General features: G+C 43.2%; 1 pseudogene; it reads right to left on the bottom strand.

The window, feature by feature from the left end:
- Positions 1–1,766: 1,766 nt before the first annotated feature.
- Positions 1,767–2,642, bottom strand: LOC106992469 (small ribosomal subunit protein uS5 pseudogene; annotated as a pseudogene).
- Positions 2,643–4,371: the final 1,729 nt, after the last annotated feature.

The raw sequence follows: 4,371 nt of genomic DNA, 5'->3' as shown, positions 1-4,371 counted from the left end.
ATAATGGTTGAACTAGTTTACAATCCCACCAACAGTGTAAAAGTGATCCTATTTCTCCACATCCTCTCCAGCACCTGTTGTTTCCTGACTTTTTAATCATCGCCATTCTAACTGGTGTGACATGGTATCTCATTGTGGTTTTGATTTGCATTTCTCTGATGGCCAGTGATGATGAGCATTTTTTCATGTGTCTGTTGGCTGTATGAATGTCTTCTTTTGAGAAATGTCTGTTCATATCCTTTGCCCACTTTTTGATGGGGTTGTTTGTTTTTTTCTTGTAAATTTGTTTGAGTTCTTTGTAGGTTCTGGATATTAGCCCTTTGTCAGATGAGTAGATTGCAAAAATTTTCTCGCATTCTGTAGGTTGCCTGTTCACTGTGATGGTAGTTTCTTTTGCTGTGCAGAAGCTCTTTAGTTTAATGAGATCCCATTTGTCAATTTTGGCTTTTGCTGCCATTGCTTTTGGTGTTTTAGACATGAAGTCTTTGCCCATGCCTAAGTAGTACTATTCGGCCATCTTGCTCCGCCCCCCGGGCTTGTGATCTTATTCACAAGTATTCCCATCTTAGTGTCATACCCATTCAAGTTGTCTGCATCTTTACTTAGGTTTGAGTTAAAGACTATATCTGCGTAATATCTGGCATCCTCAAGGGAGTAAGAAAGACGTTTTGGAATGCAGTGAAGCTGTCTTCCCTTACACCCTGAAATCACTCACATGTGGGTAGTTTTATATTCTACTTACGCATAAGGATTTCTCTACAAGAAAGATACCCTTTCTGCTTGTATAACTGAATCATTCTCCTGAATTTACAGCTTCAACCCCTCTATCAGTCATTGTGACAGCACTTCACAGCAATACAACAAGAGAGATTGAAGACAAAGACAACTGATCTGCCCACCAGTCAGATGTGATTACAGCTCTGCACATCAATGTTTAGACTACAAGGCAATGTATACCATCTTTATCACAATCAGATGAGCCACTTACTGTTCATTATCTGGGGAAAGCATAAAAGAGAACACATAGTACCAGACATATTGTGTCGTCTTTCTTTCACTGAAAAGTAAAACTGGAGGACAGAAATGAAAATTAACCAATTTAGGGATTCAGAACTTAGCTGAATTTGTTATTTAACATCAGAGATATGTCACCTTTTTATTTTAGTTCTTTGAAGAAAAGATCTAGCTAAGAATACAGGGAGGGAGAGAGGACACTGCAATGCCTCTAATTTTGTTTGAATTTTTGGTCATGCTCAGTGTCAGGTAGGAAATACTGAGATGCAATAGAAAGCTGCCCTTTCTTAGGTTGAATCAGAGAAAGAATAACAAAAGGTTAGCAAGATCCTGTTTGAAGCATAGCTGGTTATGTAAGAGTCCCAGAAAGGGTAGTATAAAGTCAGTAGAGGATATAAATGGAGTTGATAATGTCATCTAAGTAAGTTCTATTACCCATCTTCCCAGGAATCTGCCCTAACTGTATCATCAACGAGATATTATTTTAAAAATGGTAGTTTTATACAGCTCAAGTCATCTTTTAATCATGAAGTTCTATTGATAGACTTTTAATGGCAATGCAGAATAATTAATTGACTACACATTGTACACACCTACTTGGTTTTTAAATTAATAGTAATAAGTAAAAAAGGTTATATTTTGTATATTTTAATAATTTAAGTCAATTAAATTTTTAGCTTAGGTTTATTTATTTATTTCTTTTCTTTTTTTGTAACAGGCTTAATTCACTTTATTTTTCTTGTATAAAAACCCTATGATGTAGCCAGGGCTGGAGCCTGGGTCCACTGCACGGAGACTCTGGTGTGGGTCTTGACAAGGTGGTCAGTGAATTCCTGATAGGGAGACTTGGTAAACATAGTCTCCTTCCAGAGGTCAGGGGTCAGGTAGCTGTAGGTCTTAGAGATGGCATCAAAGGTGGCCTTGGCAAAGTTGCCCAGGGTGGCAGTGCAGCCCCGGGCTGAGGTGTAGCGGTTATCAATACCAGCCATCATGAGCAGCTTCTTGGGCACAAGCGTTGAGACGATGCCAGTGCCCCTGGGTGCAGGGATGAGGTGCACCAGCACAGAGCCGCAGCTGCCTGTCACCTTGCAAGGAAGGGTGTGGGGCTTGCCGATCTTGTTCCCCCAATAGCCTCTGCGCACCGGGACAATGGAGAATTTGGCCAGGATGATAGCCCCACGGATGGCGGTGGCCACCTCCTTGGAGCACTTAACACCCGACGGGCCATTGTAGTCCCCGATAGCAACAAACGCCTTGAACCTGGTGCGCTGGCCAGCACGGGTCTGCTTCTGCACTGGCATAATCTTCAAAACGTCGTCTTTGAGAGAGGCCCCCAAGAAAAAGTCAATGATCTCAGATTCCTTAATGGGCAGAGAGAAGAGGTAGATTTCCTCCAGGGACTTGATCTTCATGTCCTTGACCAAGCGGCCCAGCTTGGTGACAGGCATCCACTCCTTATCCTCGGCCTTGCCTCTGTGAACTCCTCGGCCTGGGCCCCGGCCCAGTCCACTGCCGCGATCCCGGCCCGGGATGCCACTGCCGAAACCTCCGCGGAAGCCACCGTGGTTCCCCATCCAAGGGCCACCAGGGCCTCCGGGCCCCCCTGCTGCACCGGCGCCATCCGACATTTGGTGTTTTCTCGGAGAAGAAGCTTTATTTATTTCTTTATTTTGAGACAGATTTATGTCTGTCGCCCAGGCTGGAGTGCAGTGGCACGATCTCGGCTCACTGCAACCTCCACCTCCCGGGTTCAGGCAATTATCCTGCCTCAGCCTCCCAAGTAGCTGGGACTACAGGCACACGCTGACATATCTGGCTAATTTTTTTTTTTTTTTTTTTAGTAGAGACAGGGTTTCACTGTGTTGCCCAGGTTGGTACTGAACTCCTGAGCTCAGGCAATCCTCCCCTCTTGGCCTCCCAAAATGCTAGGATTAGAGGTGTGAGCCACCACGCCCGGCCTAGCCTAGGTTTATGGACAATAAAATAGTACCCTTTTCCATTTATTTGGCTCACATTCAAAACCTTATTCTCTTGCCTTTGCACCCTACATCTAATCCATCAGTAAGTCTTAAGAGTTCCACCTTTAAAGATACCCCAATCTACCATGTCTTACCACATAGCCACCTTCACAACTTTTAGGTTCTTCTAGGAACCTCCTATTGCCTCTCCGAGATTCCACTATTGCTTCACTTCTGGCAATTTTCTGCACAGTAACCAGAGTGAACATTATTTTTAATCAGATTATTTCACTTTCTTACTTAAGACCTATCAATGTCTTCTCTCTTCTCAGCTTATTCAAAGAAATTTCAAACTCTTTATGATGGCCTGAATGCCTAATATAATCCAATCCCAATGACTTATTCTATTCAAGCCACACTGACTTCTTGTTCCACTTTGAATATGGTTTTCTCCTTAACAAAATAAGATTTATGTTTCAGAAGAAAATACAATGATTTGATATGACATTAAATCCTTCTATATGATATTCCCCTTGAACAAAGCCAAGTAATACTTCTTCAGGAATGAGTGGTGGGCAAAGTAATGATAAGTTCTCTTACTAGGTGTATTAGTCAGGGTTTGCTGGAGAAACAGAGCCAATAGAAAATAGATCAATGATAGGGATAGATAGATGATTGATAGATAGATAGATAGATAGATAGATAGATAGATAGATAAACAGATATTTATTATAAGGTAATGGCTCATGCGATTATAGAAGCTGAGAAGTCCCGTGATCTACTGTACACAAGCTGGAAACCCAGAAAAGCCAGTAGTGTAGGTCAAAGGCCTGAAAACTGGAGGGTCATGGTGTAGAGTCCATGCTGAGCCTGAAGGCCAACTGGTACTGAGTACCAAGTGTAAGAGAAGACCAGTGTCCCAGCTCATGCACTCATGAGTCAGGCAGAGAGAGAGCAAATCTAGTCTTCCTCTGCTCTTTTATTCTATTTAGGCCCTCAAAGGATTGGATGACACCCATCCACATTATGGATGGCCATCTGGTTTACTCAGTCTACCAATTCAAATGCTCATCCTTTCCAAAAACACTCTCACACATAACCAGAAATAATGTTTAATCAGATATCTGGGCTTCCCAGGGCCCAGTGAAGTTGGCACATAAAATTGTCACATTAGGTAATGAAAATATGAATGAGGAGGGGCAGAGCAAGATGGCTGAATAGGAACAGCTCCAGTCTCCAACTCCCAGCGCGAGCAACACAGAAGACCGGTGATTTCTGCATTTTCAACTGAGGTATTGGGTTCATCTCATTAGGGAGTGCCGGAAGATCGGTGCTGGTCAGCTGCTGCAGCCCGACCAGCGAGAGCTGAAGCAGGGCGAGGCATTGCCTCACCTGGGAA

The sequence above is a fragment of the Macaca mulatta genome, chromosome 5 (assembly GCF_049350105.2).
Source record: "Macaca mulatta isolate MMU2019108-1 chromosome 5, T2T-MMU8v2.0, whole genome shotgun sequence".
NCBI lineage: Eukaryota > Metazoa > Chordata > Mammalia > Primates > Cercopithecidae > Macaca > Macaca mulatta.
Note: the sequence above shows the minus strand (reverse complement) of the source record. Positions and strands in the feature narration are given on the sequence as shown.